The following is a 13,401-nucleotide window of genomic DNA, read 5'->3' as shown; positions in this document are numbered from 1 at the left end:
GGCAGGCCAGCTCCTGATAGAAAGTCACTTATGCCTGTGACAATGGGGAAGGCAAGTGGGATACTCAGCCCTGTCTTTATTGACAGAGTTATCAATGCAGTCACATAGAACCTACAGAGAGGTATTTTGGGTTCATTTTGCTGAAAGACAGTCACCGTAAGCACAGTCAAAAGAGTTTGCAGCAATAGATGGTAGACTCCAGTATTGAGTCCACCAGTGGTAGGACTGTGGTGGGGGGTAAGAGTGGCTTTGGCACAGCATGGCATCAAGTGTGGGAAAGGACTGGTTCTGAAGGAGGAGAGGAGAGAGGATATCTCACCTGCTCATCACCCTCAAGGTCAGCTGGACCCAGCAGCTGGGGGCAGGGAGCAGGAGTGCAGAGTTGTACCTCCAGAGGCACTGAAAGAACAGAGAGACTTGGCTGTGGTGTGACATTGTGATTTATAATAAAAACTATTTATTTGGTTTTTATTTCCCTTCCTGGCACAGAGCTCCTAAACTCTCCTAATTTCCTGTGATGAGAGCAATAAAGATGTCTTTTGCTATGCTAAGGAGCGGACTTTCAGAAAACAACTAAGGATGGGGGCTGATTGCCAGGAAAACCAACCATGGAATTAGAAGGTTGAAAATCTCAGTCCCATCTGTCTCCTTGACCTCTGGGGAGGAGAGAGAAGCTGGAGGTTGAATCAATCACCAATGGCTGATGATTAAATCAATCACGTCCGTGTAATGGAGCCTCTATAAAAACCAAATGGGGTTTGGATAGCTTCCGGGTTGGGGAACACATGGAGGTGCTGGGAGAGTATTGAGCTTAGAAAGAGCATGGAAACTATAGCGCCTTACCCCACACCATGCCTCCTGCATCTCTTTCATCTGGCTGTTCCTAAAATGTATCCTTTTATAGTAATTTGGTAATCTGGTAAGTACAATGTTTCTCTGAGTTCTGTGAGCTGCTCTAGCAAATTAAGAGAATGCAAGCAAGGGCTGTTGAAACCTTGTGTCTATGGTCTGCCTTTAGAAGCACAGGTGACAACCTGCGCTTGTGATTAGACTCTGAAGCTGGGGGCGGCAGTCTTGTAAGATGAGCCCTTAACTTGTGGGATCTGACAGTACCTCTAGATAGGTGGTGTCAGAGTTGAGCTGAACTGTAGAACATCCAACCTGTGTCAGAGAATTGCTGGGTGGGGAAAGAATCCTCAGGCTGTAATTGGGAGCAGAATCTGAGGTGGCCTCATGTATTACTTTTCCTGGCACTGCCATACGAAAGCACCTCAAACTGGCTGACTTACACAATAGAAATGTGTTGTCTCACACTTCTGGAGGCTGGAGTCCAGAGGTCAGGGTGTCAGCAGGGTTGCTTCTTCCTTCTGAGGCCATGAGGAAGAATCTGTTTCCTGCTTCTCTCACAGCTTCTGATGATCAGCTGGCAATGTTCCACATTCCTTAGCTTTTAGAGGCATCACCCTGATCTCTACCTTCAGGCTCACAAGGCCTTCTCCCTGTGTGTGTATCTTTTTCTGTGCCCAAATTCTCCTTCTTTGAAGGACACCAGTCATATTGGATCAGGGGCTACCCTGCTCCACTGTGACCTCATCTTTACTAATCACAACTGCAATGACCCTATTTTCAAATAAGGTCATATTCTGGGGGTGCTGGGGGTTAGGACTTCAACAAGTGAATTTGGAAGGGACATAGTTCAACTCACAACAAAAACTCATGATTAAGCTGTAGACCAAAGTCCTTTCTACTCCACAGAACAGGAACTTTTGGAGAAAAGAATGTTAGGACTAGCCAGGAGGTGTGGCTTCCGCTTCCTTACCAGCAGGTAATAGTGGGAGACGGGTGGCTTAAGGGTGGGAGTGGGTGAGCATAGCTCAAATGGGTGGTGGGGAGGCACAAATTAAGGAGAGGGTGGCTACGATAGCTGGAGAAGGGCAAACGACTCTTTCCAGGACATTCCAGTCAGCATGGGAGGAGCTGACTCTCCCTTCTACTCAATTATTACTATAAAATGCTATTATTAAAAGACTCCCCAAATTACATTTATTTTTCTCAATCAGGGTTATGTGGGTTGTTGGGGGAATAGGGACTTCTGCCTTGGACCATGGACCATGTTGACATCTGCTCCAAGGGCTCTCAACTCTGGGACCAACATTTATCTGGAACACACTCTTCTCATGGTAGATGGTGGGCTGCAGAAGCAGAGGGGGCCAACCAGACCACACACAGTTGATGCCTCTGCTCACATCACACCAGGTAACAGCACATCAACCACAGCAGGTCACATGGTTAAATCCAGTGTCAAGAGATCAGGCACATATCAGTGCTTACTCTACTGGGGGTCACTGCAAAGTATCCCAGCCGAAGAAATGGGTGTATCATCTCTTTTAGGAAGACAATAAAGAAGCAGAAATAATATTCAATCTGTACAACTTCAGCTTTTATTTCTTTTTTTTAATGACAAAATTAACCCATGCTCACCATTAGACATTTGAAAAATGTGTACAAATACCCACCATCTGGAAATAGCCACTGCTAACATTTAGCACATTTTGGGTATATTTAATCATTAATATAGTAACCCTCATACCATCCCTATGCTCCCCTTTCCTCCAGCCCTGCAGTTGTTTTCTTAGGCCTGGAAAATCAGGGTATACTTACAATGTTAGACTTATGAAGGAGAAAGCTTCTAGGCTTTGGATTCAGAAGTAAAAAAAAGATTTAATTTGCTGGAATGGTAGAACACAACCAGCTACATGAAACTCAGTATGAAGATATAAAATACCCTACATTTAGGTGAGAAAAAAAACTGTACAAGATGGAGAGATGAAAACTTAATAACACTTCATGTGCGAAAGATATGGGTGTTCCAATTCATCATAAATAAAACAGGAGCCAATCGCGAGGCTGTTTAACAGATGTAGCCAAGATAAGGGTGGATCGTGTGTGTTATATATGTACCTATGTGTGTGTGTTCTTTATTTTAAATGAAGAACACATTTTTGAAAGATGTATAAGAAACTGCTAACAGTGATGATCTCAAAGTGGAGAAAGGCTACTGGGGAGGGAGCTCTACTTTTTATTTCATATCCTTTTGTGCATGTGAATTTTTTTTTACTGTGACTGTATATTATTTTTGTATTGTAAACATTGTTTAAATTGGAAAAAAATGCAAACAAGGTGATAGACACACTGTTGGGGATGGATAAAGCTGTTTTTCATTTGGGGCATGCTGCTTTTTATTATTTTTATTACAATAGCACAATATGACAGCATTAGAGCATACACAGTGTATATCCTCATTGATGTGGTCAGCATTTATACACAATTCTGTGCCTGTGCTTCATCATTCGACTTAGCAGTGGTCCAACACAGTTACTCTGGAATTAAACTGCCTGGGCTGTGTGACTGTGGCCAAGTTACTCAGCCTCTCTGGGCCTCTTTCACTGCTTTAAAATGGAAATAACAGTATTATCTTCTTTGTGAGGTTATAGTGGTGATTCATAAAGGTAATCACTAATATGCTTTGAACAGAGTCTGAGGTGTAATCAAAACTTTCTTTAAATATTATTAACATCTCCTCAGGTTTCTATGTATTTTCTAGATTGTTTCTATGCATAAAACCTCATAGCCCAAATGTGTCATAATATAATTAATCTTTCTCCTATTATTTGGATAGAGGTTACATATTGATACATGTGTTGCTATGAAGATGCTATAAGCCAGTACTTACAGTATTTCTCAAAGTTTAACATGTATGTAATTCACCCAGATAAACTGTTAAAAGGCAGTTTCAGGAGATATAGGTGACCTGATATTCTGCATGTCTAGCAAGCTCCCAGGGGATGTGAATGCTATTGGTCTGTGAACCACAGTTTGAGCAGCAAGTTATGAACATCCAGTGAAAATAGGAGGATTAAGAGGGGTTTAGAAACAGTCCCTGGAGAAACAAGGGGTAACTTGCCTGGATCACATGGAAGTTGTGACTCTTGAACGCCTTCAAATACTTGGAAGACTGTCACACAGAGGAGAAACCTGATTTCTGGAGCTTCAGAATTCAGACTAAATGGGTAGAAATTGTAGGGAGGAAAATTTTCCAGCCATATAAGGAAGAAATTTCTTACAGGTTCAACTGATATCTGCAGCTCTAGAGGTCCAGGAACTAACACTGGCTCGACCAGTGACCACGATGACAAAGCTGGCGCCCTGCAGCAAAGCAAGAGGGTGGTAGGATGAATGAGCCCAGATGCAGTGAGAGCGGGAATCTTCAGAAAGAGAGCACCTCAAGAGGAGACGAGCCTCTCCATGTGGTCACAGAGGAGGCCTGGAATCCCCACTACATTCTTCATGCCTCTCTGTGTCTCTCCCATCCTTCTTCTGCCCTGAGCCAGTGTAGTGAGGCCCTGTCTAGTGGCTGGCTAGATCTGCCTCTGAGTTCTTCCGGTGCCAGACTCTTCAAGTCTGCCTGCAGCCACGCTGCTCGCTAACTCATTTCCTGGCTCTTGGTCTCTCCATGAACTTGCAGCCTGGAGACTGCCAAGGCAGCAGACTTCAGTGACAGATTTTTGCTCACCACGTAACCAGGAAGGATCTGGGCATGTCCTTCAGTGGGATGTAGACATCTCATCGTCCCGCTGGCAGAAGTCAGTGGCACCTAAGTTCGCTCTTCTCCTGAAGTGGTGGGCCTGGCTCTCCACCCGCTGAGCAGGAACAGCTGTGTCTCAGCGGGAGCGGATGAGCACCAGATTTCCTGTCCCTGTTCCACTTGGAAGCAGAGAATCATTAGGGTCCTCAGGCGACTTCTGAAGGGCAAAGGAAAGTGGGGGAGATGCATGCAGGGGATAAGCAGGACAGCCCAAGCTCCAATTGGAGCCAGACCCAGGAAGCCAGCAGAGGAGGAGGTGTTCTAGAGTCATAGAGTCTGGCCTGGGGAAGAGTTGTCATAGGAGAGACACTCTGTCAGTGACAGCGTACAGCAGACCACTTCCATCCTAAGGGAGAGTTCTCGCTCCAATGCACACCCATCTTCCATCATCTCAACACAGAACAAAACCTGCCAGGCAGAGCCTTTTCCTCTCCTGTCAGTCATGGTTGCTATGAGACGAATAGGGTACAAGGTTAAGTGAGGCACACTGCAGAATTAGAACTCAAGACTAGTGTCCTTCCTAAGATGCTGACATGAGAAAAACGGTGTCAAGAGAGCAAAAAGACCACACCACTAGAAGGTCACAGACGCTGCTGTAAATGATAGAGAAACAGGAAAGCAGAAAGCCCCCACTATCTGCCTCGCCCAGGGTGGGGTGGCCGAGGCGGCCTGTCTTTCACATGTTTTCACATGTTTATCTTCTGGTGGTGAATCAATGCTGATGTTTGATATTCATCCATTTGTCTTGTGTCTATGGTTCCAGCCCCACACTCAGAGCTGGTTCTCAGTAAAATCTTGTTGAGTGACCGTGTCTCTGGTAGAAAGGGGAGGGCAAGGAAGGGCCGAGAAGGAGACAGAATAGTAGTGTGGACTCCCCAACACAGGGCGGGTGGTGTGTACCCACCCCTTGTAACAGGGACGGACCTTCTTTTTCATGATCATCTGAGAAATGATTATCATTTTTCTCGAGGTCAAAGACAGGAACATTAAGTCAATCAGTGGAAGGTATTTGTTGAGCACACCTTGTATTCTCCCCTGTGCTCAATATGATCAAATATATAAAGCCTTCAGCTCAAGGCTACTCACCTTGACATAACCAATATCTTTAGATCAGAGGAGGCTCCTGATGAACATTTTTTTAATGAATGAATGTGAAGCACTAATAATAATGGGACACAACACAGAAGGCTTCTCTTCAGTGTATTTCAAAGGGGAAAGAGAAAGATGTGACGAGAAGATAAGAAAGAAAGGAGCTGCTGCTGCTGCTGCTAAGTCGCTTCAGTCGTGTCCGACTCTGTGCGACCCCGTAGACGGCAGCCCACCAGGCTCCCCCGTCCCTGAGAGTCTCCAGGCAAGAACAGAGGAGTGGGCTGCCATTTCCTTCTCCAACGCATGAAAGTGAAAAGTGAAAGTGAAGTCGCTCAGTCGTGTCCAACTCTTAGCGACCCCATGGGCTGCAGCCTACCAGGCTCCTCCATCCATGGGATTTTCCAGGCAGGAGTACTGGAGTGGGGTGCCATTGCCTTCTCCAAAAGACAGGAGAGTGATCCCTAATTTAGCATGAAGGAATTTGGAGCTGAGTTTGAGTGTTGAGTGGCTGACCAGGTGGAATTCTTGAACCTTGAACCTTGGTGTACACACACACACCAGTAGGGGTCAGAGTCGGGGGTGGGTGGAGGCACCAGCCTGCCGTCCAGTGTTCCTCAGCACTGTTAGATTCTTAGTCCTCCCAGACCTTGCTGTGATCTCTCTCCCTTTGATTATCTTACAAACACCCTTATTAGGCAATTAAATGCTTAAGTTGAACAAAAGAAGAGAGGGTGTGAAAGTGATAGTTCACATGCACGTCTAATTAGCCCTGAGTGGGGTAGATTGCATAAGGCCCAACTTAGATTCACAAAGGGATTGAAGCCAGAGCTGCAAAACCAAACTCTTTGTTGAAATGGGGAGGGAGATGGGTGTCAGCATAATCTTCCTGTGGCTTGTCAGTGACTTGATGGTCTTTTCCATTCCCGCACATTCACTTTTTACAAAATATTTATTTAGTTGGCTGCATTGGGTCTTAGTCATGGCACATGGAGTTTTCAGTGCATCATGTGGGATCCCTCTTGGCAGTGTGTGGACTCTCTACTTGTGGCCTGCAGGCTTAGTTTCTCTGCAGCATGTGGGATCTTAGTTCCCCGACCAGGGATGGAACCTGTGTCCTCTACATTGAAAGACAGACTCTTAACCACTGGACCACCAGTGAATTCCCCACACATTCACTTTACATTATTATTTCCTTTAATAGGAAACTCACAAAATCCTTTAGGTTAGATGACTAACCTGTGATGGTGGAGTTCAAATGCACCATCAAGACATCTTCAAGGAATAGGGAGCATAAAAGAAAGGTCTTCAGACTCTGTGTGCAAGGTTTGGCACCTTCCAGGCCTGGGGCCCAGTGGGTAAAGGGAAGAACCAAACAGTGGGTTGGCCAGGACCTAGAGAGTGGATCCTTCCTCAGGCTTAGGAAAGGTGCAGGTCCAAGCATTAGGTGACAGAAGACTGAGCAGGCAAGACAGTAAAAGGAAGTTGCTTCTTTCCTGATTAAAACAAATTCCCATCATACAAGGTTGGAAACATATTAAATTTAGTAGTTACCATTTACTGAAAGTTTACTCTTTTCCAGGCACTATGCTGTTTGGCATATATTATCTCAATTCCTGTAATCCAAGTATTTGAGTTTTTACTTTACAAGTGAGAAAACTAAAGAACAAAAAGATTAGGTAAACTGTCCAAATTGTAAACCTAGTGAGTGATGGAGGTGAGTCTGTATCCCAGGTTCATCTGCACTCAGAATCCATACTTGTAAGGCACGCCACACTGCCTGCCTCCTAAGGATGGTGAGTCTCCAATGAGAGTGCTGGAGGAACCAGCCTACTCAGAGTCTCACTGCCAAGGTTCTGCTTCTCACTGGAATCTCGCTAGTAGCTGATACCACCTCCACCTGGGTTCAGGCGATCTGATTTTTGATTTCACATTTCAGCCAAAACAGAAGCCCTGGACCCTACATCATGTAGCTAAAACCAGGCCTTAAGACTAGAACAAGGTTTGATACTCAGGATACCACCCCACTCCTCTCTGTAGTCAGGATGGTCTTGTTTTGTTTCTAATACAGTAGGTGCTCTACAAATATTTGTAACATGACATTAGATAATCAAGTACAAAAGAGAGTAAATTATTGAGAATCCATTGCTCCAGCCCTTTTTATTGGATGGTCTACCCTCCTCTGGTGGATACCATCAAGGCACCCCTTCCAACCCAGAAGCACATGCTTAGTAGCTTTCTTGCGGTTGTGGTTTAGTTGCTAAGTCATGTCTAATCCTTTGCAACCCAGTGGACTGTAGCCCACCAGGCTCCTCTGGTCAGGGGATTTCACAGGCAAGAATACTGGAGTGGGTATTCCCACCTGCTCTTCTCCAGGTGACCTTCTCAACCCAGGGATTGAACCCAGGTCTCCTGCCTTGCAGGTAGATTCTTTACCATCTAAGATACCTGGGAAGCCCCAGTAGCTTTCTTGGCATAAAATGTGGTCCCTCTTGGTATCTTTAGAGAGGCAAGTGGTGATGCCTCCTCAACTGGCCTAAATAAAGCTGGCACATGTATAGATGTCCAGAGGGATGGTCCTACCCTTCAGACCCAACCCACAGACCCAGAGCACAGCACACGCCCAGTAGATCATAGAATCAGTGCAGGTGGCACTGGGTGGGAGGCAGTCTTGCCAGTATCTTCTGGAAGCAGGACAGCGGGAAGAAGCCAGGAGGGAGCATGGACCATGAGGCCAGGGAGATAAGCATATGTCCAGGGGTTGTAGGGCTCCAATGGGACACACATGCAACATGAAGATGGGGCACAGATGTTCAAGTGCAGAGCAATAAGGGTCCCTGAGAGGTGTGCAATATCCTGACAGGTATTAATGGCTTGGTCCAGGGATAAAACCTATAGGTGGGGATCAAAGAAAGGCAAAGGCTGAGAACAAGACAAAATCTGAGAGATGTCAGTGTCCCAGACACAGACCAAGGGTAGGAAAAATCTCTGGGAGGCTTGAGGTCAGTCAAGGCCTTCCATAGGTCAAGAGAAGCTGGAACCCAGAGTTAGAGATTCACTGTAGAACAGGGGTCCCCAACCTCCAGAATCTAATGCCTGATGATCTGAGGTGGAGCTGATATAATAAAATTAGAAATAAAGTGCACAATAAATGTAATGCACTTGAATTACCCCCCTTCCCCAGCCCATGAAAAAATTGTCTTCCACGAAACTGGTCCCTGGTGCCAGAAAGGCTGGGGAGTCCTGCTGTAGAGAGTAAGGCTGGTGACTGTGGAGGCGAAGAAGATAGAAAGGTTGATCCTAGAAATGGGATGAATGCCTCGGTTCTGTAATCCAGGACACTTGAGATGGTACCACAGCCAGACAGATGAAATCCCAAGTCAACAAATCACAGACCCCAGGCTCCTTACAGAGCACTAGCCTGGAGCTGGATGTGGTCCCTGAGACCGGAAGACCAGTCCAGTCTCAAGGACCTGCAAGGGTTAAATAGTTCAGTTACAGGGGAGGGCTGCGGGAGCCAGGATCTGAGCAAGCAGCCCATCTCATCACTCTCCTTCTGTCCACTGTGATATCAACTAAAGATCAGCCATCTGTGGAAATCCAATAGACATATAACATGGACATGTCAAGTAAATCAATCTCCAATTGACCTGGACCAGCCATTTCTGCTTCTAGCCCTGAGTGGGTGCCACTCAGGAGCTGGCTGACAGCACACACCACAATGTCATGACCTTCCTGCAGGCTGCCCGGGGCTCCACGTTCACTGTGCCAGGCTGTTCTTCCTGGGACTGCAGGGGCTTCAGGGTGTATGCACGGTCTGACAAGAGTCCAAGCCTTACCAAGGGGAACTTCAGGCTAGAAAACATGCCCCATGCCATGTCATGCCAGTGTCCTTAGCATGCTCAGAGGACAATTCAATGACTACCAAGAGCAAGCAACCCAGCTTTTGACCATCAGGAGTTAAGCCACCAATCTCGAAATCTCTGCTCCTTCCTCAGAAATGTCTGATGGCTCCCCATCACTTGGGCAGGAAACTAGAGGATGGAACCCCCAGCATTGGTCCTGAAGCTGCCCTCCTCCATGCTGTCTCAGTCAGTCAGTCAGTCAGTTCAGTAACTCAGTCGTGTCCGACTCTTTGCGAGCCCATGAACCACAGCACACCAGGCCTCCCTGTCCATCACCAACTCCTGGAGTTTAGCCAAACTCATGTCCATCGAGTTGGTGATGCCATCCAACCATCTCATCCTCTGTCATCCCCTTCTCCTCCTGCCCTCAATCTTTCCCAGCATTAGGGTCTTTTCCAATGAGTCAACTCTTCGCATGAGGTGGCCAAAGTATTGGAGTTTCAGCTTCAGCATCAGTCCTTCTAATGAACACCGAGGACTGATCTCCTTTAGGATGGACTGGCTGGCCATGCTGCCTAACTCTGAGCTAATACCAATGTAGCCGTTCAAGAGACTGGGAAGTCCCCTTTGCTACCATGAGTTGGGATCTCTGGCCTAGACATAAGGCCTTATCCCCATCTGTTCCTTCCCCAAGGGCAGGGCTCTGCAGTGATATCCAAAGACTGTGGTTCAGGAAGATGAGTCACCTTCATATTGGTAAGTATATTGAGGGCTTGGCACTGGGGAAGGACTCCACAGGCTGAGAGGTAAACTAATGAATCAATAAAGAAATGAAGACACACATATATGGGACTCATCCTTATCCATAGAGTTTGCTAAGAAAATGTGTCCAGAGGAGATTTTTTTTTCTTTTTTTCTTGAGCCCAGTACCCAGACCTTGACACTCATCTATTCTTCTAGGCTGAACTGGCCTCTAGGGAGGGTTATCACTGTCCCAGTGATATTTCAGGCCATCTCTGAGTGGAGATGCCCTCACTTCTTGGTGGGGCTAACAGATGCTACTAAAACCACCCACCTTGTCAAGGTGTTGTGTGATGTTCAAGTGGATAGGATAGTAGTCAGAATTAGTTTTGTCTCCCAATTATTTTCAGCTTTCCACTTTTAAGTACACAGTGGATTGTGTTTCCTGGCTTCCTGTTGATTGGGTGGGACTGTGAGACTACTTCTACCCAGTGAGAAATAATAGATACACCTCCTTGGAGGCTTAATGCGAGAACCTCCAGATCTCTTCCTCCCAGGTGTGACTTGCATCATTTGAGATAGTGGTGCTACTTCATCTGCTTGGGCCCATATGAACCTATGAGGACCACCGTCCTCTGTAGCCCCCTCCTCTGGGTAACCCGCAGTGGAAAATGGTGTTGAGTGAGAGAGATTCATTGGAAAAGACCCTGATGCTGGGAAAGATTGAGGGCAGGAGGAAAAGGGGACGACAGAGGGTGAGATGCTTGGATGGCATCACCGACTCAATGGATGGGGGTTTGGGTGGACTCCAGGAGCTGGTGATGGACAGGGAGGCCTGGCGTGCTGCGGTTCACGGTGTCGCAAAGAGTCGGACACGACTGAGCGACTGAACTGAACTGAACTGAGAGAGATTTACGTCTTTGTTATTTTAACTAACTGATATTACAGGAGTTGTTTGTTACTGCAACATAACCTAGCCTGACTTGAGTGATACAGACGCTGAGGAGGTCACAGTCTCTGTAAATGCATGACTGATTGATCACAGCTAGTTATTGCGGGGCATAAGACTCTTCTTTGAGTCCCAACCACACTTACAAAAGTGTCTATTATGAGAACCACAACTGCTTTGCTTCCATTCTAAGATTCTTCCATCCTCAAGGATACCAAGGGCCCACTTTTTAAAACTAGGGAATAATCACTTTACAGTGCTGTCTTAGTTTCTGCTGAACAACAAAGTGAATCAACTATAAGAATTATAGTTGATTATATTCTTATATATAAGTGCGCATACATCCCCTCCCTCTTGTATGGGAGCACCAAACTGAGCTCCCTGCGTTATACAGCTGCTTCCCACGAGCTCCCTCGCTTACACATGATAGTGTATGTATCTCAGTGCTACTCTCCCAATGCATCCTACCCTCTCCCTCCCCCACGGTGTCCATGGGTCTGTTCTCTGTGTCTCAGTCTATCTTCCTGCCCAACGGCCCATTTTTAGTGAGCTCCATACACAGTATTCTTGGCCCAGAGGGGACTATCCACAAAGCATTTTAAAAAGCTTCTGGCATTTCCATTACTATCTCTTCTTCAAGGCAAGGGAGGCAGGAGCCTTTGGGGTCTTGTCAAGGGATATAACAAGAAGGTGAGTCTTTGAATTTCCTTCTCTGCAATGGTGTAGAGCTATCTGGCCTTTTGGTTCCACCTAGCATGTGCCAGGGAGAAGGCAATGGCAACCCACTCCAGCACTCTTGCCGGGAAAATCCCATGGACGGAGGAGCCTGGTAGGTTGCAGTCTATGGAGTCACAAAGCGTCAGACACGACTGAGCAACTTCACTTTCACTTTTTACTTTCCTGCATTGGAGAAGGAAATGGCAACCCACTCCAGTGTTCTTGCCTAGAGAATCCCAGGGACGGGGGAGCCTGGTGGGCTGCCGTCTATGGGGTCACACAAGAGTCGGACACGACTGAAGTGACTTAGCAGTAGCAGCAGCACATGCCAGTCTTCAGGAGAAATTTTCATTAATAAAAGAATCCAATTGTTGGAACCCAACTAGCTGTCCAAGGAGACACACAGAGGGTACAGAATCTGATGGGCTCACCTATGACATTATGTCTGCCTCATTTAAAGTTATATTTCACCCTCATTAGTTAACTCTCAAATCGTATGCCCCCAAGTTACCCCAAATGGTGGAGCTACAATACTTTCAGGCACAATCTTTTCTTTTGTATCCTGATTATCCATTTCACCCCAGGCCATGTCAAGTCTAACTCCTGCTTATTCAGAGACGAACAGTGAGGTGGGTTCAAACTGTCAGCCTCTTCTACAAGCAACTCAGGGGCAGGGTGAGTGTGTATTTCAGAAGGGATTGCAGAGTCAGGGTCCTCAAGTCCTCTGGTGCTCAGAGCTCCCCATCCCTGTATCATAAACTCCCTCCTTCATGCCCCGGATCCTTGAGATTGTGAGTTATGGAGTGCTGTCATTCAGAAACAAGAGACACAATCTTCAGAATTTGTAAAGGTGCTTCAGTCACAGATGAGAAATTATTTACTTTAAGGATAGATTTTTGTTTGAGCTTAGGGTAGGACATTGTTTATGCTATCAGATGCTCTGCCAAGGACCCATCATGACCACGGCTTGCCTCCTTCCATGCTCTGCGGCAAGGCTGCTGGTCCCCAGTGCTGCACCTTCACTGGGCTTGTGGCATCTCAGGTAAGCACACCAGGTAACCGAGTCAATTCTCCTTCTCTGTCTACTTACGCATTCCATCTGGGCCCATGACCAATTCCACATATCCCGAGGGCCTGCTGCCAACAACTAATTTCTGGAACCAATTTCTATATCAGCCCAGATTTTGCTGCAACAACAGAAACCAATTTTGACTGACTTAAGCAGGGGGAGAAAAAGAAGGAAAAAAAAAAAAACCACTATGGAAAGAAGGGAGTCTGTGTGTGTGGCTGACTGGAAGGATCCTGAGGTAGCTCACAGAACCAAGGAAGGAAAAGCCAGCTTCAGAACCTGGGCTGTAGGACTAGGCTGTTCCACACATCTCGGCAGCAGCAGGAACCGGAGTCCTTCTCAGACTGAG

This window comes from Cervus canadensis, chromosome 7, assembly GCF_019320065.1.
Source record: "Cervus canadensis isolate Bull #8, Minnesota chromosome 7, ASM1932006v1, whole genome shotgun sequence".
NCBI lineage: Eukaryota > Metazoa > Chordata > Mammalia > Artiodactyla > Cervidae > Cervus > Cervus canadensis.
Note: the sequence above shows the minus strand (reverse complement) of the source record.